The 22,519-nt window shown below is 43.2% G+C and overlaps 2 long non-coding RNA genes across 3 annotated transcripts in view; both read left to right on the top strand.

The window, feature by feature from the left end:
* The window catches only part of LOC111773450 (uncharacterized), a 39,598-nt gene extending 30,279 nt beyond the window's left edge, over positions 1-9,319 (top strand). The window contains exon 4 of one of the 2 annotated variants that reach the window (XR_011438470.1): positions 9,045-9,319. This is a non-coding gene — a long non-coding RNA (uncharacterized lncRNA). The remainder of the gene's footprint in view (positions 1-9,044) is intronic. The other variant, XR_002807867.2, reaches the window with a different exon arrangement.
* Positions 9,320-19,666: 10,347 nt separating this feature from the next.
* Positions 19,667-22,519, top strand: part of LOC138924013 (uncharacterized) — a 134,857-nt gene continuing 132,004 nt past the window's right edge. The window contains exons 1-2 of the long non-coding RNA XR_011438468.1: positions 19,667-19,722; positions 20,188-20,268. This is a non-coding gene — a long non-coding RNA (uncharacterized lncRNA). The remainder of the gene's footprint in view (positions 19,723-20,187; positions 20,269-22,519) is intronic.

Genomic DNA, 22,519 nt, shown 5'->3' with positions numbered 1-22,519 from the left:
CCATTTCAATTACATATTTTTTGCATCTAATATTTCACTTGGTTCTTTTTAAGATTTTCATTCTTGCTTTACTTTACAAATATCTTCCCACATCTCCTTAAGCATAGTTATTATAGTAATGTTATATTCTTCTTTCATTTGTTCAAATCGTTCTGCTTCAGGGAGTGTATGATATTCTGTTTTTGTCTTTCTTTTCTTTTGGTTTTTTTTGAGGAAGATTAGCCCTGAGCTAACTGCTTCCAATCCTCCTCTTTTTGCTGAGGAAGACTGGCCCTGAGCTAACATCTGTGCCCATCTTCCTCTACTTTATATGTGGGATGCCTACCACCCCTTGGCGTGCCAAGTGATGCCACGTCTGCACCTGGGATCTGAACTGACAAACCCTTGGCTGCAGAGAAGCAGAATGTGTGCACTTAACTGCTGCGCCACTGGGCCAGTCCCTGTTTTTGTCTTTCTTTACTAGACTCTAGTTATTTGTGTTTGTAAGCTCATGTGCTACTGTGGATATCAGCTACTCTGCCTGGCAATGTTTGTTGGGAAAGGACAAATATCAGGCTCTAGTCTCTACCTATTCAGACATGTTTAAAAAATGAGAAGTGAGCCTCATGGCATGGCACCATAGGCACCAAGAAAGCACTTTGTGTCATTCTATTACACTGCTTCTTCCCTGGGCAGAATTTCTCCTTTAAATTGCATTACTGGGGACAAGCAGCACTGGGATGAGTCAGTCTCCACACATTGTAATTCCCCCAGGCGTGGGAGTTTGGAGGAGGAGCGAGTGGGGATCAGGATACTGAAGGGCCAGGGCTGCTGCTCATAATTGTGCAGGTGGCTCCTACTTATAGGAGAGGGGGGAGCAGGCACTGAAATCCACCTTCACTCCAAAACTGTATACCCTCACGTGAGGCTCTGCCTGTCTGGAGGCAAGGGTGCCTTTTCTTAATGCACAGTGTCATCATATGTTCCAGCAGCAGCATTCCAAGAGTGCCCGGTCAGCTGCCCGTGCTTTCAGCATCTCCTCACCCCAGCATGCATCTGCACTGCCTTGATTTTACTGCCAACACTAATTATTTGAAACGTAAAAGGACTTCTGCAGGGAAGAGGCTGGTGATAATTTTCTCAAAACAATGAGGGGGAAAGCCAAGAGCCACAGTGAAAAGCTTTTATCCAATCCACCTTCTCGCTGCTACCTCTCACAGCCTTTTGTCTCGGAATGCAGTACACTCCCCGCCTACCGGTTCAAAACATCTTTCAGTCTCCTGTGAGCATCACATGCTTTTTTAGTGGCTCAAACGCTCCTCTTTCTCTCCTGCTTCTTCATCTATTCCAGGTTTGAATTTGAAGGAGTCAGCAGGTACTAGGTCATCATCTTCATAAGATCTGGAAGCCTAAATGTGTGTCTTTAAAAATATTACTTTATGTGATTTCTAGTTTGAAAAAGATGTATATATTTTTTGGTTATTTCTTGAAGACCTTTAAGGCAATTGAAAGGGAACTCAGATTTCCCAAATGAGGGTTTGTTGGTGTATTAGTCATGGTTCTTCAGAGAAACAGAACCAATGGTATATATATATATATATATATATATATATATATATATATATATATATATAGGAAGAGATTTATTATGAGAAAGTGGTTCGTGTGTTTCTGAAGGCTGGAAAGTCCTGCCGTCTGCTGTTTGGAAGCTCAAGACCCAGGAAAGCTGGTGGTGTAATTCCAGTGTGAGCCTGATAGCCCGAGAGCTGCAGGAGCCAGGGTGTAAATCCCAGTGCAGGGGCAGAAGACCCACTTCTCTACCCAAGTGGGCAAGCTGGAAGCGAAAGGGGTGGATTCCTCCCTCCTCCACCTCTTCTGTTCTATTCAGGCCCTCAACAGATTGGATCATGCCCACCCACACCGGGGAGGACCATGTGCTTTACTGAGTCCACAGATTCAAATACTAATCTTGTCCAGAAACACGCTGCAGACACACCTGGAAGCAATGTTTAATCTGGGCACCCCTTGGTCCAGTCAAGCTGACACATAAAATTAACCATCACAGTTGGGAATCATGGTATTTAGAGGTGAAGTTGGGTAAAGAAGAAAAGAGACGGACTGCCCGGATGACAAGACTTGGAAGACCATGACTCCATCCTCATTCAGTCGATTACCCTCTCTGTCATCAGGTTCCCTTGCCTGTAAATTGGGAATAAGAATGCATGCCGTTTCCCTCACATGGTTGTTGTGCTGCTCAATAGGATAATGTCTGTGGAAGGCACTCTGTACACCGCTAACACAGGAAGAGAGAAGGCAGCAACAGTTAACATGAACCAAAGAGCATTTGAAATGATATTAACTCTCAGGAGACAGGATGTTCTTTGGCTGGGAAGGCGGTAATCCCTCCCCTCAGTGACCTCAGTGAATTTCAGACAGATCTTCAAAGTAGATCAGGTCTCCGCAGCACAGAGTGGTGAAAATATTCCAAGTTCTCTGACCTCCCTAAGCTGGGGAAGGTTGGCATCAAGGACAAAAGCTTTCAATTGCATTGAACACAGCCTGGACAGGTTCCAAGTGGGTAATTACTTTATGCTTACTTACCATTTCCCCTTCAGCTTCGAAGGGATAGAGCATCCCTCACTTGCTGGACCAGCGGGGCCGTTCAGTGTTGCTAGGCATATGTTGAACAGCTGCCCCAGTCACCCACCTCAGCAGACACCGCATTTCAGTAATGAAGTCAGGACTCAAATTGGGCAAGATGCTGGCACATTTCTTTGATTAGCGTGCAGGACAAATGTGGCCTCTCTTTGAACGGAAGGGAGGGCGTTTGGCATGTTTTTCCTCACTTGCATCAGAAGCAGGAGTCAACTGGAAGCAGGTTCTGTGAGAGCCAGCTTTGAGAGTGCTCTGATATGGATCTAATTAAGAAAAATATATTAATTTTATCATGATCAATAACCACATCAGTTACTCTTCGCTTATGAAAAATACATGCTCTTGAAAAGAGAGGTGGAAAACAAAATTTCGTCTAAAGAATCGTGTCCTCCTAACATCTTATGTTATAAAGGCAAGGATGTTTATGGGAAGGAACATACCTTTAATCTGTAGGGGTGCAGGTAGTGTCTGCACAATGAGGGATTTCACATGACTCCAGATCAGAAGCTTATTTTGAGTGGCTTCATGTATGCTGATCCATCTGCCTCTCTCCCACTTCTCATTTTTCTGTTGTGTAGTTAACATAGTGGTCTAGGCACTTAACTTTTCTGAGCAGCACATTCTTTCATCTGCAAAATAGGGATAATAATGCCTATCTCATAGGGCTTGGGTGAGGAATTAAGGAGATCATATTCCTGGCACGTGGAAAAAGCTTGATAAATATTAATAATTATTACTACTATTGTTATTACTAATCTTTTAGGTATTAGTTCAAATATAACTTTCCTTTTTACCACTAACTTCCGCCCCTATTCCAAGACAAGGTCAAGTGAATGACTTTATGCTTCCATAGAACGCTCTGCATTCTCTGTAAGAAGAAATAACACTTTCTGGAGTATGTCCCAGGTTTTCTGCACTATTTGGATTTTTTCCCATGTATATACTATGACCCCATTTTACAAATAAAGCAATTTGGTACAGAGACTTCATCTAACTCATGAGGGGTAGGATTTAAGTGTAGATATTTTTATTCCAAAGCTCATATTCCTAACTATGACATTTATGATGTGTTATGGTAATTGTTCATGTAATTTTCTTTTCTTTGCTGGACAGTAGCTCTCTGTATCCACCAGCCCCTCATTCTTTCCAAAGTGACCGCTAACTTATGTGTGGCCTCCCTTTCTCCATAACCTATTGATACCCACAACTTTCTTACCTTTTGACTCCTCAGTTTCACCTCAACCAGAACCATCTTTCTCTGTGTTCTTGACTTCTAGTCTAATCTCTATTTCAAGGTTACATCAATATTGCCCTTGCTGACAACTAGATTTGCTCTTATCCTTCTGACCATCTACCATACTGTGAGTATCAGTCAGGGGTTTTGATTGCAAGTGATAGAAACTATCTCTGATAATTTTAAGTAAAAGGGACATATATTGGAAGGATGTGAAGGGCTCAGAGTATTGATGAGATCAGGACCAGGCTTAAAAAATGAGAAGGAACCAAGGATCCTGTTACCCTCACTGCAGCCTCCACCAACCCCCACCTCCTCCTCTTGTATGTTCAGGATTCAAAGTCCTGGAGTCTGAATGGCTGAGCATAGGGCCCAGTGCCCACTTCCAAGGATGGCAAAGTATGGGAGGAACCAGAATCTGGCTCCTTTCAGCTTCTGTAATGACAAGTGGTAGTGGATGGCACTGTCAGTCAATCAGCCATGTTGAGACCATATACACACAGGTGGAAGATATTTCCTCACAAAGAAAGGAGATGAATGCTTGACAACAAAAAAATTGCATTTGTCCACTGCACATTTCAATTGTTAACTCTGGCCACGCCCTGTAATTTCCCAATCCCAACTTCCCAAGATCACAAAGTCTCTCAGAATACAGCCCAGGTCCACTAATATCCCATATAATCTCACTGAATAAGCTTCCTTGTGCTGAATCCTTTGTGTGCTTTTGATTTCTACACTCTGTGTGCCTATGGAGGCCTGCCTGGTTCCCCGGGTTGGGCACAGACCTTAAAAATTGGGAGCAAAAAATGCCTTGCGGACAGTCACAATTATCCCATCTTATTTATAGCACAATGTCTTGGCCATAGGCTCACATACCTCCCCAGCTCACTCCTCTGAGACATCTTTCCAAGCCTGCTCCTGTGTTCTGGATCCTTGACCATGTAAATGCATTTGCCTCCCTTTCTACTCCCTCTCACTCTTTCAGTTTTTAAAATTTACTGATTTTCCTTTCTTTCGTTGCCATAGCCTAGACTTCTCTTTTCAGGAATGCCTTGGTGTCTACCTACTTCTGATCGGTAGTCTTCACTTCTGCATGTTCTGGTGGTGATTATTTCCACTTTGTGCTTCTAGTCTAGTTCGTGAGTCTTATGTGGCTTCTCTCTGGCCAACCACATCTCCTGGGATTCTGTATCCAAATCCATCTGCACTATGTCCTGAGCCTATGCACTGTCGTTGCTGGCTCAATCATTTGGAATTTCCAGAACTCATGTTCATGGTGGTAGGAGCAATTAATGTAATATGACTTTTGTAGCTAGTTAGAAGAGAGGCTCAAGATTTATCATATATATATATATATTTTTTAATTTTGAATCCTGTCAATTTTTTTTTTTTTAAGATTTTATTTTTTCCTTTTTCTCCCCAAAGCCCCCCGGTACATAGTTGTGTATTCTTCATTGTTGGTTCTTCTAGTTGTGGCATGTGGGACGCTGCCTCAGCGTGGTGTGATGAGCAGTGCCATGTCTGCGCCCAGGATTCGAACCAACGAAACACTGGGCCGCCTGCAGCGGAGCGCGCGAACTTAACCACTTGGCCACGGGGCCAGCCCCAAGATTTATCAGATTTTTAAGTCCCAGTTACCTCTCTGTCCCAAATTCTAATAAATGGTCTACTGTACCTTTTGCTCAACAGCCAATCTTCAGGCTGAATCTCAGTTGTAATGTAAAGCTTTTGACTTCTTCCCTTTGTGCCAGTCCTGCTTTGGTAATGCATTAGTGCTTTAGTCTTTTCCGGGACTGTAACCTTGCCTTGTGCTGGAGTCCTGACGTTGACATTGAGCCTTTCTGTCTGTGACACATTTCTCTGGTGCCACCTGCTTGTTTCTTGATGCCAAAGGCCAAGCACACCTTTAAAATGCTCTAGGAGGAAAGTGGCCACAATTGTGGACAGCTTTTAAGAATATAGTGAAACTGCCTTGGGTCTTGTGAAATAGCAGAGTTCACTGAACTTCACTGGTTAGCACTCTAATACCTGTTTCTGTTTCTGTGTTTGCTTCTGAGCTCCTGTTCCAGTCTTCACTGCTCAGCATGGCCTTTCCCTTTTGGATTAGGTGCTGAGCAGTTCTCTCAGGTACCCCTGGGATCTGATGCAACACTCCTTTGGGTTTCCTTTTCCTTCCTTTCTCCTCTACTCTACCATAGGATGCACTTGAATATGCCTTTGCCTTCCCTGTAAGTGTTCTGCATCAGCCTGTCTGGGAGAAGCCAGCCCTATCACCCTGGAAGGTTTTATGTCAGATGTCCCTCATTTTTCTGCCCTGTTTGCTGAATACAACAAGGACACCTGACATAGACTGTGTTCCCAGAGAGGACACTGCTGCATATTAGCTCTTCTAAACCTTCTCCACTCTTCTTAAGTTTCCCACGTTTGCCTACTCCCTCTTGACCTCTAAGCAAATGGTCTTGCTTTGTGCTTTTCTGAGACTATGGAAGCCATCTGGCAGTTTCTTCTTCTCCACCTGCTCTCTCAAAATTTCTGCCTTCATTCTCTCCCACTTGGAGGAGGAGTCCTCCTTTCCTAGGCTCACTCTCGGCCCCAGTAGATAGTGCTGGTCCCTAGCTCTATCAGGCATTCTGCTCTTTCTGGGCATTTTCAATGTCTCTTCCTCTCTGTAGGATTCTTCCCATCTACCTTTAAATCAGTTTGATCTGTTGCCTCCAAAAGAGTGGTCCTCTGTTCTCCCCTTGCCAAACTTCTTGAATTCGTGTGCTCCACACATGCACTGGGCTTCCTCACTACTATTTCACTCCAAATGCCCTGCAATCTGGCTTCTATTGTCACCAAATTCTAAAGTTCCTCTCTCAAAGTTCACTGTTAGCCTCCTAACTGCCAAACATAAGAGCTCATTCTCAGATTTTATGTCCTTTGTCCTGTCAGCAACACTGGTGCTTAAAATAGTTGATCGGATCTTTCCTCATTGAAATTATTTTCTTTTCTATATGACCATCTTATTTTTATTGAATGTTTGGATGCAATTTAGCTTTTCCATGTGTTTCTCTCTTCTTGATGGCTAGATGTAAGTTCCCTGAGCCTGGGAACTGTATGTTATAGATAGATAGATAGATAGATAGATAGATAGATAGATATAGATTGTAGTTCCAAGAGCAACTAGCTTCATGCTATGCACAAATTGGTGCATAATAAATATTTTCTAAATGAAGAAATAGCACTATTCAGAGTGAAGTGTTCATTCAGTCACTTATTCATTTATGAACAAATGCTTCTTGTGCACTCACTATATATAGATTCTGTTATGTGCTGTGGTGTAGGAACTCACAAGACATGCATAGTTCCTGCTTTCAGAGAACCTATAGTCCAGTGGGGAATGTTTATACATAATTATAATACAGAACGATAAGTGCCCTGATGGGGAAGCACTTAACTGGAGGGCTGAGGGTCAGGGAAGATTTCTTGGAAGAAATAATATATAAGCTAAAAGTTAGTAAGGCAAAGGGAGGGAAGAGGAAGCAAGTGTTCCTGGCAAAGGAAACCGTATGTTCAGGGGTTAGAGGACATGACACTTTTGAGGAACTCACTGAAAGAAAATCAGAGCCATGGTGTATAGAGAAGAGGGAGATGAAGCAAACAAGTAGGTGGGTTGTGTCTAAATCAAAACAAACATTTCACCCTCTTCCCCACTTTCAAATATTTTACTACTTAATCCTTAAGCCTTTTGAGTGGTAGGTGGCAGCTGTTTTACAATAGAGAAAGTGAATTTTGTAGAATTGAAACTCACTAAGTCAATAGCAAATCTGAAAATATCATCAATTCTTAATGCAGTCTCCTTTTTAATCGGGCACCTTAGCAATAAGAACAAACGGGGAAAGATATAAGATCATTTTTAGGGGCTGGCCTGGTGGCGCAGTGGTTAAGTTTGCACGTTCCGCTTCTCGTCAGCCTGGGGTTCACTGGTTCGGATCCCAGGTGTGGACATGGCACCGCTTGGCATGCCATGCTGTAGTAGGCGTCCCACATATAAAGTAGAGGAAGATGGGCATGGATGTTAGCTCAGGGCCAGGCTTCCTCAGCAAAAAAGAGGAGGACTGGCAGTAGTTAGCTCAGGGCTAATCTTTCTAAAAAAAAATCATATTAAAAAAATCCATTAGAGAGCTGAAGATACAAAGAAACCTAAGTGAGTTATATTTGTAGAGAAAGGAGACACATGGCACTGTTCATCACTAGAAGAAGAGTGGGAAAGGGAGAAGTCCACCATAGACAGGTAAAGAGAAACCAAGCTAACTGACCATGAACTTTCATGACCACATGGGGGCTGATGTGATGGCATCCTCAGTCACAGAGCATGTCAGTACCCAACTGCCAACACTACCTTGGGTCTTCACTAAGTGCACAGGGAAAGGATGTCAAAAGTGGAAATCAGGCAAAAGAACTGAGGGAAATTCCCCTGAGAAACATAGGATCTTCCCTAACTGAAAGGCAGGGACCTTCTCTATGCGCAGCCTGATGAAGCCTGGGGGAGGGCAGGGGAACTGAAAAAAATCCCTCACCTGGATGCAGGGGCCTTTCCTGAGTGCAATTTACACTGAAGGCTGGCATCAGGACTGGAGAATTTATAGAAATCCCTCTAAGACACACTGCGTCTTCACCAAATGCACTGAAGATGCTTCTTGAAGGATGGGCAAAGAGTAGCAAAGGTGAAGCAAAAATCCCTTCTAGACCCTTGAGGACTTTACTGAATCCATTGCTGCAGCCCTCCAAAAACTGGAGACAGGGCATCAAGGTGAAGAGGGATCTCTGAGGTACAGAAAGTTAGAAGTGGGGCTGGAGAGAAAAGAGAACTCCCCAATGACTAAAAGCTAGTGGTCCTGCTGCAGTGCACAGATGGCTCATGGTTCAGATGGTGCCTGGGAAGCAAAGCATATAAAAATCTCCAGAGTCTCCCTGGTGCTCAGATCCCAAGTTATGCTGTAGGAAAGGTTCTAATCCTGTCTTCAGAATATTTAAATCCAATTTTAAGCTGAATTTAATTAAAGCTGCCATGAAGCCCAGTTTAATACAGAATGGATGGAAATAGACTCTTACGATTGTGGCCTGATAGAAGAAGGGGTGCACTATTTTCTGGGAGTAAATACTTACTTTTCAATCTCATTTTTTTACACAGAATTTCTGGCATAGTAAATTATGGAACAATGGAAGAAGCAAGAACATGTGACACATAATCAACAGAAAAAGAGTCAGTAGAAACAGACCCTCAGATGGCCTAAATGTTAAAATTATCGGACAAAGGACTTTAAAATGACTATAATAAATATACGAAAAGGTGAACAACATGCATTAATACATGGGGAATTCCAAGAAGCAATGGAATCTGTAAAAAAAGAACCAAGTGGACATGATAGAAATAAAAAAAATAAAATATGAGAAATGAAGAGTTCATTCAGTCAGTATTTCAGTTATCTATCGCTGCGTAACAAGATGCCACAAGTAGCGGGTTTAGAGAATAACAACTTATTTTTTCCTCATTATTCTGCTATCTGGGCTGGGCTCAGTTGGGCAGTTCTGTTCCGTGTGGTATCTGCTGGGCCTCAAATGTCCAAGGTGGCTTTTTTTATTCATATATTCGGTGCTCAAAATTGCAGTGCTTTAACCATTGTAGTTTGCCAGAAGTGTTGGAGGTGCTGGTCATCTTTCTCTCATTCTATGGAGCCCCTCCAAGTTGCTATACCTTGGCTTCCTTAAAGAATGATGGTCTCAGGGTAGTTGGGTTTTTAATATATGGTTCCTGGTTTCCAAGAAGGAAGAAGTGAAGCTGTGATCTGGACTCGTAAGTCCTAAAACATAATTTCTCATGCGTTCTCTTGTTCAAAGAATGTGGCAAGTCCAGCCTAGATTTCACCACTTAGTATGTGGAATAGCAGGTGTATTCAAGAGGGGAAGAATTGATGGTGGCCTTCTTGGAGACTATCACTTTTCCCTTTGCCAGTGACAATTCACATCACTCCCGTGTGAAAACTACACCACACTCTCTTGCAAGGTCACCAAAGCCTCTTCCAATTATGGCATCAGGCCCAACTCCATCATCTCATGCTCTGCATCAAGTCCAGATGTGGATGAGTCTTCTTAAGTGCTTCTCTTCTCAATCTGGAGGAAAAGTCACCCCCTTAACATAAAATAATGAGACAGTGATAGAATAACTGTGATAGACACTCCTATTTAAAAAGAGAAAGGAATGGGAGGCACCTAACAGCCAATGGTCTATAACAATTCTGAAACCCAGTGGGGCATATTCCACAGCACCCCTGCTCTGGGGAGCATGGAACATTCCATGGGTTCCATTGGCCCAGTTCTGCTCTTGGAGATTGATTCTCTGCAGCTTTTGGCTCTGCGTTCTGTGTTCTGGGCTATGATCTCTGAGGTATACTTCTTTCTCTTTTGGAAATGGTTTGATTTTTCAGCTGAATAGCTTCCTTAGCCCTCTTTATGTCCATAAAAGTCTTATGTACTCTTTCTGTACATTTTAGTCCAAACTTGTAGTGATTTTATTAGTAAAATCATCTTTAAAACTTTCTTTTCTATGAATCTACTGGGGGTTCACTGAGTTATACAAAGCCACACCTACAAATCTCTTTGAGGCAAGCCTCCTCCACTTTGTGCTGGAAGTCGGGGTGCTTCAGTACAATGCCTGAAAGACCCTTAGAAGCTTTTTTCGTTTGTTTGTTTAGCAGATGGTGTTTATGAGACTCCATCATAAATCTTTACGAAGTCTTAACAAGAGGTCTTGTAGCCATACCTTTAGTTTGATCTTTACCTTGAGGCTACATTGTACTAGCAGTGCCCTAGATTTGGTCTTTGCCCTGAGACTATTCTTACCTAAAGCACTTTTGCCAGCTGGAAAGTCTGGGCATTAAGAGTACCAGTAGGGTAAATATCTCTGTTCATTGAAATGACCCAGAAGCAACAATAGCCCAGTATCTGTGAGCACTCATAGTACCCAGTCTCTGGCTTCTAAATAGTATCACAACCAGGACTCCTTGGAGAAATGGCTGATTCCAAGTGTAGGGCGATAAATGTACAAGATGATTTTGAGCATCATGTTGTGCCAGAAAACTGGCAAGCTGTCAAATACTAGTGGGTCATGTTGGCAAGAATGTGGAGAAACTGAAAGCCTTGTACATTGCTTGTGGGAATGTAAAGTGGTTCAGCTGCTGTGAAAAACAGTTTGGCAGTTCCTCAAAAGGTCAAGCACAGAATTACCATATGATCCAGCATTCTACTCCTAGGTATATTACCCAAAAGAATTGAAAATAGGGACTCAAGCAGATACACGTACGCCAATGTTCATTGCTGCATTACTCATAATAGCCAAAAGGTGGAAACAACTAGTGTCCATTGACAGATGAATAGATAAACAAAATGTGGTATGTACACATGATAGAATATTGTTCAGCCATAAAAAGGAGTGAATAGAGATGATAATTGCTACGATATAGATTAATCTTGAAAATATTATATTAAGTAAACTAAACCAGACAAAAAAGGACAAATATGGTATGATTCCACTTACATGAAATATCTAGAATTTACAAATTCATAGAGACAGAATGTATATTAGTAGTTACCAGAGGCTGGGGGTGGGACTGGGGAATTATTGTTTAATGTGTACAGAGTTTCTGTTTGGAGTAATGTAAAAGTTTTGGAAACAGATAGTGGTGATGGTTGCACAAAACTGCAAATGTAGTTAATGCCACTGAGTTATGCCTTTAAAAATGGTTAAGGGCCAGCCCAGTGGCATAGTGGTTAAGTTTGCACACTGCACTTTGGCCACCCAGGGTTCACGGGTTCAGATCCTGGGTGCAGACCTACACATGGCTCATCAAGCCACGCTGTGGTGGTGTCCCAGATACAAAACAGAGGAAGATTGGCACAGATGTTAGCTCAGGAGCAATCTTCCTCAAGCAAAAAGAGGAAGATTGACAATAGATGTTAGCTCAGGGCCAATCTTCCTCACCAAAAAAAAAAAAGAAGAAGAAGGTTAAAATAGCAAGTTTTATGTTATACATCTTTTTTACCACAATAAGACATATTTTTAAAAAACTATGGTCATGTTAAAAGAACAATGAAGCCAACCTGAAAGGACTCCCAACTGGCTTACATTGGGACAAGTTGATCATTAAAAAGGAAAACTACATTTAGTTATTTTATATGTAAAATATAAAAACCTATGACTCCAAACTGATACTAAAAAAAGAAATTGTCACCATTGGGCCTTTCTAAGGCACAACTCACTGCGCTGAAGACTGGTAAATAACGGGAAAGAATTAAGCATTTATCTTGCCTTTCCTGTAGGAACCATATTCAGGGAAATCAATGACTAATAAGGAGAGGCGCTTCTTTACAGAATTCTAGTTAACAGATGTAAGTGTAATAATGGAATGGAAATTTTGTGAGCAACCCCTAACGAGACAATGGATCATCAATTGACCAAGTGATACACAATTTTTAGGTGAAAGATTAATGAAAAGTGTTATAGTGGAGGGATTCATTGATTTCATTGATCAATCTTAGCATCACTAAAAATGGGACTCCAAACATCATGTGCCTTATGATATGGGGCAATAAGAAGTATAAGGTACCATCTACTAATGATTTTACTTAAAAAAAAAAAACCTGAACTTGAATTTAATCAAATCTCCTGCTTTAACCTCCAGTTTACAGGAAATACAGAGGATAGAAGAACAAGTTCAATAGCACCATGAAGAAGCAATCAGCCAAATTCAGAATATAGGATATTTCAGAGAACAAATAACCCAGTTTTACTAACTGTGCTGGAAAAAAGGATGATTGTGAGGAAAGGAAGGGAGGAGTGTTATAAAATAAAACCTGACAACAAAATGCAACGTGTGGACCTGTTTAGATCCTGAATAGAACAACCAATTGTAAACTGACATCTTTGAGACAGGAAGGGAAATTTGAATATGTTCTCACTATTTGATGGTAATCATAAACACTTGTTAATTTTTGTTATGTTTAATAATGACATAATGGTTTAATACGCATTGATTGATAGGTAATGTTCTTAGAAATCCATAGAAAAGAATTTTTGGGTGGAATGACACGTCACGGTTTTATTTTAAAATATTGTGGGAAAAACAAAAACAACAAATTTTGGGGAGATAGATGAAACAAGATTGGTAAAAATGATTTTCGCCAGTTGATTATTGAAGGAGAATGGTGGATTCATAGGGGTTCTTTATATTACTCTCTCTACCTTTGTGAACTTTTAAACACAATAACAAGTTTAAAAAATTGTGTTGGCTTTTCTTGAAAAAGAAAATACAATCCAAAAATAAAGCGTAGGACTGCAGTTCCACTTTGCCTATATTTTAAGACATAGTAAAAGTAATTTGGAGAAGCGTCAGCACATGCCACAACAGGAAGGAGCTGTGACACGTGGAGGCTCGGCTTGGGAACAGAAATATTTTGAGTGGCAGCTTTGAGGAGCTGAGATCGAATTGAATTAAAAGACACGGCCTACATGTAAACAGTTGGATCATATAAGTGAGGGACTTTCTGTTTCTTTTGTGCTTCTGGCCCGCCAGTCCCCTCCTTGTGCCAACAGCTCTGTCTCTCACAAGCTGGAGGCTGATCCTTCATTCAGTGAGTTAATTTTAAATGAAATGAAAACCCAAGTCATAATGTTTGGTTCACTACGCAGGCAACAGGCACTGTCTGCCTCATTAATGATTAACACGGCAGCTGGTAATGTCTTGCAGCTGGCTGACTGGTTTAATGATGCCAAAATTTGGCTATATCCTCCTCCTGTACTGATCAATGCCGGCATCAGCTTTCCTCACAGTGGCTGGAGCTTGGTCCTTGTTGGATACCTTATCCACTGATTCACATGGATTATCAAGAAGAAGGAATATTTCTTGCACCTAGGCGCAAAGCCTCTAATGATTTTGCTGGGCGAGATGTGAAGAACGTAGGACCCAGAATGCATTCATCTGATGTTGGAAGAAACAGGATGCTAGCTGTGCTAAGAGGCAAGGCTAAGTCTTACAAAGAGTTATGGGGCCACTGTTACTAGAGACTGTCCCTGTAAGAAGGTCTAGTAGGGTCCCAGACAGCCAAGAAAAGAATTAAGAAATTGTTCTTCCAAGAGGTGCATATAGGGTCCCGAATTGAAGGTTGAGGAGCAGGTGGGAGCAGGCCAAAGTTTTGAGATCCAGGCTCAAGTGAGCTGCAACAAAGATGCAGCCTCTGCAACAGTGATGTGAATATTAAACTCAGTCTACTGACCTTTCTGTAGAGTCCCAGATCGGTGAAAACCTGAGCCCAGCAGTGTGATTGGGCAAGTGCCTGCTTTTGGCTGACTGAGGCCAATCATGGCATTGAAAGCAGGCAGAATGGAATGAAGATGAACAGGTGGACGTTGAAGTTAACAGCCTGAGATGAAATCTTAGCCATTTTCTTTATTGTCTGTGACTGGACAAGATGCTTAACCTTTTCAGATTCAATTTCCTCGTGGATAAAATAGAGCATTTACAGGATCAAGCAGCCAATGAATATAATAAATACTAACAATTATTACTGTGTGAAAAGTCTCAAATATCAGCTTTATTTTTTCTTTGTCTGGTATACATGTCATCTCTTATTTATTTGGGAAAAATCTCTGTGATACAAGTGGTTACCTTGATAATACAGGTGAGGAAACTGAGGCTCAGGATCTCCTCTGGTCATTGCCTGGAAGTAGCAGCATTGGGAAAGCCAGTGCCACCTTCTGAACCTCTCGCTGCCTCCTCTGCCACAGTTCACCATTTTCTTCACCTCTCTGAGTCTCAGCTTACTCTTTGCCCTGGCGTCCCTGATGATCTTGACCAGCTTCCCTGGAGTGTTTGGCAGGGCAACCCATAATTTACAAGAGTGTGGCTAGGCTTGCTAATACAAGGCACCACATCAGTGAGAACAGAGCTCCAACCTAGGGCTATCTCTGTCCTGGCTGTTTGACTTTCTTGATGCCCTTGATTAAGATGACGCTGTTGATATTCTAGGCTGTGAAGACTGATTTCGAGTTAAGTACTTTTACGCTTAATTTGCTTTTACCTGATGAGTGTTGTGACTGTGCTTTGTGCCTGTTCTATGACCCAAGTTATTCACTTTTCAGCATTCGAGCTTGCAAGGACACGAGAGGAGTACAGAGTTTTAGGAGTCACACTGCCTCCCATCCCTGTGCCAGCCTCCTGTTCACGCAGGCTCACAGACACGTGCACACACGCATATGCAGGCCTCCGCATTCTGGTATTGGAATGAAGCCTCCTCAGTGGCAGAACAGACACTATTTCACTTGGAAGAAGTGTTTCATTTCTACCCTTCTAAAACCTTGTCAGGATAAGAAAAACGGAAGCTGTGACTTTTCAATGCCATCTGGTAAGTTAGATTGAGCATCGGCACTGGGGCGCGTGTCTGTTGTGCTGAAACAGACCTCTTTGGGACTGAATTGCTGATGTTCCCGTGGGGCTCTCAGGGAAAGGAGGCATTTCTGCAGCCTGCCTCACTGAGAGGAATGTCAGGACTTAGCCACCCTTCCCCACCCCAAGCATCGCCGTCACCTTTTGGATGCGCTCATCCTGTGTGAGTCCTGCGTGTGCTCATAGTCCCAGACCACCTGCCTGGGCCCCTGGCAAAGCCCCGATTCAGTTAATGAGGAGTTTAATAATCTCTGGGCATGCCAACGTGGGGCCATAACATTTGACTTCTTTCTACCCAACCCCAGGCAATTTTCCTTCGTTTGCACAGCAGCACTGGTAGAACCCAGCTAGTTGCAAGTCCCTGCAATGAAACCCATTATCAAAGTGGAAATTGAGGATGAAGAGAGCTTTCCTGTCTGCTTCCCTCAGCAGCACTGAAGTCCCCTTCTACAGTAGTCAGAGCTGAACAATGAATTGAACCAGTCCCCAGCCTGGGAGGAGACAGCAACATCTGCCAGTGAGGTTGGAAAGATGGCAGTGTGTGGTCACTTCACTGGTTCAAGTGCCCTAGGCCTGGGGAAGAAGAGTGGAGGCTGTCAGGCCAGGCCTCCCTCTCTATCACTGGCCTTTGGCACATTAGGATGACTCTGCAAATTCCTTCACTCAGATGTGCTTCTGTGTCCTTCCTCCAGCCCTATCAAGGGCCAGTGCTGCAAGCCTAGAGCTCCTGTTTATGATGCTCTGACACTCAGCCTGCTAGAGATGGCTGAGCCCAGGGCCCAATCCATTGCTGCAGAGAGAGGCTTTAGATAGTGTGAAGGCTTTGTAACATACGGACTTGGGTAGGCTGAACTTCCTTTCCCAGAATTCCCTTTCCTGTACGTTTCTTGTTAGGGTGAGCCACAAAAGAGATTCTTGTGTGAGAACTGGAGGACGAAAGTGAAGCAGCAGCCATTTTGTAGTTCACGTACTTTGTCCCCGATCTGCTGATTCACCTTGTCAGCATGAAGCAGCAACTGGGCCTGCTGATTCTACCGTCTTCTGGGTCTTCCAGTTTCTCTGACTCTTAGGTGAGATGCCTGTGTTTGGCTCCAAGACAAAGGAGCCTGGCTTCAAGACAGCCACATCACCGAGGCCAGAGGCCAGAGGCCAGAACTGACATGCATTTCAGTCCATCCTTATGGGCTTGTGGGTTCCTGCTTGTTTTTACTTTCCCCCACCTTCCCAGCTGCCTGCTCTGTGGTCTCCAAGCTCCAACATCAGCTACAGATGCACAGAAGAAACCTGTTCAACCAGGTTTCACAATTGCATAAAGTCAAATCCCTGGAATAGATCTGTCTGTCCATCCATCCATCTGTCAGCCTGCTTACCTATGTGTCTATATATCTGTCTATCAACTCTCCTAGTGGTTCTGCTACTTTGACAGAACTCTGACACAGATTGAAATAGAGAAGTGAAGCCCATGAATCCTCTAAGGCTAGATCCCCTTAAGACTGCCATCTGGGGACTTGAGGATAGTGCGCTCATGACTGGGCACACTGAAACATGTTTCCCCATTTTGCCTTCTGGGAAATGGTGCCATCCCTACATATTCCACACATATAGGAAGTCATGTTTGCTGTATGGGTAAATGGATTATATTACAAAGGGCTCTTTCAGCTACCTATCAGTTGTCCCCCCTATTGTACATATTTTCCTCCTTCTCATCCCTGTTCCCACTTGAGTCTTGGGGAAATTTGAGAGTGTCTTGCCCTGAATTGTCCTATGCCTAATAGACCAACTTCTCTGCAGGAGCCAGGTAGGTGGGAGACTTCAAGGAAAGAGCCCAGCTGGGAAGTCAGTGCAACAGACCCCGATAGCAGCCCCTCCAGCGCGGGGCAGACAGATGAAGGAGGAAGCATAATTTGCTTTCTTTGATTGCAGTGCCGAGCATCACAGACCTGTCGCTCAGTCTAAGATCAGAGAAAGTTCCAAACAAGAAGCCAGCTTGGTCCAACTGTCTCCCCTGGCTCCCTGCTGACTGCTGGGAGCTAACTGGGAGATGAAGGCTGACACTCCCTTCTCCTATCCCAGGCAGCAGAAACTGGGCCCCTCCCACTCCCATCGCAAAAGATAGAGCCTGGAAACACTGGTACCTCTGACTAGTTTGCCCTAAGTCCCTTGTCATAGGATGTGTAGTGTGTTTTGCATTTTGAGGTTTGATGGGTAGGTCGATGCCTCCTGGTAATTTTTCAGCACAAAATCACGACAGCTTGAATGAAATTCCATGGTTACTATTTTTTTTTTTTTTGACTCTTAGTTATTGTTTTGCACCAGCTCATTACTTCCCCTAGTTAGAATTGGTAGCAGAGACAGAAGGGGTGAAATACCACCAAGGGGCCTATTCCTTCAGTGTTCACAGCAGGTGTCTGCATTAGGCTTTTCCTTAGAGCCACATCCAGGTGCATCAAATTAGTTAAGAGGACCATGGGTTCATTTGCATGTGATCTGCATATGGTTTCTGAGTACCTAGACAAACAGTGCTCTGTTTTTCAGGCAATTCCGAGTTTAAATTTTGTTTCTTTTTCCTTGGTCTTTCCCTCTTTGTCTTCTTCTTCTTTTTCCTGCCCACAACTGTATGATATTTGGCTTCACTCCAGAATCCACACGGTTGCATACATGGAAGCACTTTGAAGAGGAGAGCCGAGAGAGGAGAGAGCTACGTGGGCAAGATATTATTGCTGCTATGCCCTGGGGTCTGTTCATGCAGAAGACTTAGGGTGGGAAGGGAAGTTGGAAGTACAGGAACCTATTCTTGAAGGATTCCCCCAACTAAAAGATCAATAACGATGAAAGTGGTGGTGTTGATGGTGATAATGGTGACAGTAATAACTATTGGGTCAGACATGCCATGAAGTTCCCATGTGACCTCCCCAAGCCCAGAATACACCCTTTTAATCTCTACATTAGTGTAAACGCTGGTGTAATTCATTGATCCACAACCTTTGTGGAAAAATCCATGACTGATGTCTGTCAGTGCCGAGTACTGCTGAGGAAAGCAAAGCTCTGCGTTCCGAGGACCCTTCTCCTAGGATCCTTGAGGGAAAATCCCCTCATCTCCCCAACTCCCCCCACTCACCTGTCCTCACTTTTCCATCCGTTCCTCTTTGCTGCCATCAAATTCAGGGTCTGTTACGAGGTTTACTTTCCTTGCCAACAGCCTGCGGGCTTAAAAACACAAGCTCGCTCTTTCCTTTGGCTGAGTTGAAAGAACATCTCCATCTGATTTCCTTAGGGACTTGATATAGTTTTCTCTAACTTTTTCTTCTCTTTTCTGTCTCTCTGCCTCTGTCTTTTTTCTACATCTGCCTTCCCTTCCTGTTTCTGTTCCCTTTCCCCTCCCCTCCCGCTTCCCCACCCTGCACAGCGTAACACAAAACTCAGTCCTCGAAGAAAGGCAGTGGTGGGGGCAGCAGAGGGAGAGCAGTGCTCCAGACGACACTGCAGTGAGCGGGGCAGTGTGCGGGGCGGGGGAGCGCACGTCATGCTAAGGAAGCTGGAGCACAAAATCCTGTGATTACACGCGCCATAAAACCTGCCCTGCTGCTGCTGGACCCCATGCCAGGAGGATTAGGAGAGTTTTGTTAAGACCCTTAAAGAAGCAGTGAGTGGCAGCAGTTCCTGGGGCTGGAGGAGATTTGTTGGAGTAAGCGAGATGAGCCTGCCTGGCCCGGTTGGAGGGAGGAGAGAGCCATTATCCAGATCTGCATTAAGGCCTGGGCGCTGGAGGGACCTGGAAGCCAGGATGCCAGGGTGCGGTGGGATTCATTGACCAGACTTTCAGTGCCAGAATGAAGCAGGTTTCTGAGCAGACCCCAGGGAGTCTACAAAACCATCCTTTTGTATGTTTTTTCTGTTTGACTTGTGTTTGTTTGTTCTTTCTCCAAGAAGCTCAAAGTGCTTTCTGTACCCACACAGCATTCAATTGATATCCCGCATCTTGAGCTGAGAATGGGTGTGGCAGATGCCAGCCATTCTGGATCAGGATCCAAGAACCCATGTTTAGTTCCCATGGATCTGTCTCTAATCCAGGTCCATCCTATTTCCTCTTAGAGTAAGAATGATTGGTAACGTATTTTACTGATGGGCAAACCCACCAATGGGCAAATGGGACATCTGCAGAGTTCCTCACTAGTACAGGCCACTTCCAAGGCCCTGGGAGAGACCCACATTCATTCACGTGATTATACATTTTGGGTAGACATTTTTTAACAATTTGTTAAGGTCACTGCCTCTTTCAATTCAAACTTCCCCTCTGTCTCACTTCCGCTTGGGCACGGCGGTGTTGGGATGTCCATGGGCTTTTGGGAATCCAACTAAGGAGAAGCTGAGGTGAGACATATACTTTGGTTTTAGTGGATATGTAAATATAGATCACTGTTATTTCCATTCATTGTTAAGTTATTACCAGCTGTCCCAGTATAGGAATGCCTTCCGGGAATATTTCTGCCACCTACTGTGCCAACTCACCAGCCTCCAAAGTTGTGGGGCTGGAAGTCATGTCATGATGTGAAGATGTGGTCCTGGATGTATGTGGTTAGGAGAGCAGAAACAAGGTGTGAAATGTGCAGAGTTCAAAGCTAGCCTATGGAAAATTCTTTTAAATCTTACAGCTCATATATAAAAGAAACGTGACAGAAGTTTTCCCCAAATTGTCAGAAATCCTAAAGATCGACATAAACATTTCTAATTAGAAGTTGTGAAGTGGAAAGCAACTTCTCTAAATTAATAATAGAAAATGAATGCTCGTTGCTAATGCAGAGAAAAGACTGAAGTATCTTTTTGTTCTTTCTACAGAAATTGTTACAACTGATATATGAAGAGGTGATTATACCTTTAATAATATATGAAAAAAGAAACAATGTAGAGGTGTGTCAGGTAATTAATAACAGTATTAGATTATTTTAAAAAACTAAAAAAATTTTTGATGTTTGTAAACTTTTTAAAATGTGTAATTTATTGTGATTTGTTTTCTCATTCTAAACGAATATTCGCTTTTACACTTACTTTTGAATTTGCCATTTTGTACTCTTTTCTAAAAGAGGAATTTCCAAATTGCGTAAGCTTCAGGCTGGTAAATCTGGAATCTGTCCCCAAGTGTTTGACTTGTCTTTGGGAATCTATGCTCCTGGGAGCTCTCCCGCTTTCTCAGGACTCTGTCTGCCTGACTGTAAATCTGGTGTTTAAGCTACAGGCAGATCCAAGGAATGAACGCTCCCAATCGCTTCTTTAAACCCTCATACACAGAACTGAAATTCCCTGGAGTATCTTGCCTTTCCTAAGGCCTTTTTTTTTTTTTTTTTAAATTCAGGGTTAAAGCCTGTGAGGTTTAATGGGAAGATCCCTGGCATAATCTGATTCTAGTTGAAAGTCAGATGCTACCTACTATATCAATATATCTCTTTAGACTCCAATATCCTCATCTTGCGTCTGAGCATAATTATGATACCCACTCTCTCTTACCGGGTAGGGTGGGTACCGTTGGGATTAAATGAGAGGTTAAAATTATCTGAAAAGTAGAGAGTGCTTTGCAAATGGAAGGGATTATGTTTTATTTATAAAGTCAAAGCAACCATGTTCCAACCTAAGATTTTAGGTACTTAGTGTGGCATTCTAAGTCAGTCAGTATTCTCTGCATTTGTCCTTCTGACAATCAGAACCACTTTGTGTTTTATATGTCTAGTGCAAAAAGCCGTGGCACCTTAACTGTGGCACATGTGATGGGGCAAGCAACTATATCTCTTAGATGTCCAAGTTTATTGGAGGATTTGGTGTACAAGAGGGGGCTTGATTCAATTCACATTTCCAGGGGCTGCTTCTCTGAGGTGAGTTCCTCCCCCACGCACAGAATCCTCTGATGCTTCTAATTGATTTGAAAGTATCTTGTCTCTCCTTGGAAATGTCACCTAGCCCTTTTCAAGTGCATTTCCAGGCAATCAGGATCAATACATTGTTTAGGTTAAGCATATGAGATAGTAATTGACAGCCCAAATGAGCGTCGGCTTCGGCTCTCGGCATCAGTTCTGATATTAGGAGCTGCTGAAACCCATTTGTATCCACGAGCAGAGATCAGTGATCTAGGAAGACAACATCTTGAGAAGACTTGTAGCCTAGAGTGGAGTTTATTATAGCTGCCCTCTAGGTTCAAGCTGGTCAGAGGGCTCAGGATTCAAAGTCAGTTTCAGTTAAACAGTTACTTGCTGCGTCCTTGTTTTGTTCTCACCATCGTCCAGTGCATGGTGAGCTATAAGGAGGAGCCAGCTTGTCCCTCCCTGTGAGGAGCTTACAGTACAGGAGGGGTTAAGACACATAAACAACATACTCATGTCAGTTGGACTAGAGCTGAAACAGCAATAGGAAAAAAGCTTCCAAGATCTAGAAGGGAGAGATAATGTCCTATCTATTTGGCCTTCATTTTTCTTTATTTGAACAGTGGGACAAGCCTGAGTGAAAAGAGACTTAGGTTGAGGAATTGCAAAGTTAACCCTTTCACCAGCTTAGTCTAGAAATGACTCTTTCTCTTCTTTAATGATCGGGCACTCCTTTCCCATGACGTGTTTAGTCGCTGTACTGGGTCCTGCTTAGATTGAAGAATATTTATTCTCTGACTTCAGGGAGAGCATGGTTTAGTTCTGTGGCCTTTCATGCATGAGGTCAATACTACTGACTCTCAGGAGCAGGACCTATGCAGCATTAGGGAGCATTTGTGCTCGTGAGTGGCCACTTTCCCACTCAATTCTTTTTGAGTGGGAAGAATTGCAACTTGGTTGCAGGACAGTGAATCAGCTCTAGGGCGTGTGTCTGTGGCCATGGACACCACATGGGACGTGACCCATATGGGGCTTGAACACACAAGCTTGGCTTCATTTGTTTGTGGCCCAGCCATTTGCCAAACCACAATCTCCTGCAGCATCCTGCCAATTCTGGAGTTTTTGTCCTTATAAGTTGAGGGGCAGCTGAATGTATAAACACAGATAAGAAGGTGTCAGAGTGGAGTGGAGAGGCGTGGACTTGCAGTTCAAAGACCTGGATTCTAGTCCCATTGCAGCCACAGTGAGCTGTTTGTTTCCTGCTCTCCCTCAGCTCTGCCTACACACTTTCAATGAGGTCGGTGTGTGCGTGTGTTTCT

This window comes from Equus caballus, chromosome 5 (genome assembly GCF_041296265.1).
Source record: "Equus caballus isolate H_3958 breed thoroughbred chromosome 5, TB-T2T, whole genome shotgun sequence".
In the NCBI taxonomy this organism is placed as follows: Eukaryota; Metazoa; Chordata; class Mammalia; order Perissodactyla; family Equidae; genus Equus; species Equus caballus.
This window is presented reverse-complemented; position numbering and strand designations above follow the sequence as displayed.